We start from the raw sequence: 356 nt of genomic DNA, 5'->3' as shown, positions 1-356 counted from the left end.
ATATACTGTTTTCTATTTTGAGTTGGCCGATGATACCTACTCAGTACTCGTGTTTTGTACTGACCCCTACTTGTATTTGTTTTTCTTTGTTATTTGTGGAGTGCAGCAAACGTGCTATCGTCTTCAACTCAACCGCAACTCTAGCCAGTCTTCATCACGTCGGATTTCAGGGTGAGCTAATGCTTCTAGCTTGGACTGGATCTTCTCCTTCATGTCTTGATGCCTTGAAGTTCCGGCATGGACTAGCTTTTTACTTATTTTAGCTTCTTAGATACTCTTAGATTATTAATTTGAGGATAGATGTTCTTGTGGTGATGACTTCCAGATTTTGGGGATAATGATTGATAAATTTTTGA

The sequence above is a fragment of the Solanum pennellii genome, chromosome 9 (genome assembly GCF_001406875.1).
Source record: "Solanum pennellii chromosome 9, SPENNV200".
NCBI classification, from domain to species: Eukaryota; Viridiplantae; Streptophyta; class Magnoliopsida; order Solanales; family Solanaceae; genus Solanum; species Solanum pennellii.
The sequence above is the reverse complement of the archived record's forward strand: the minus strand, read 5'-3'. Positions refer to the sequence as shown.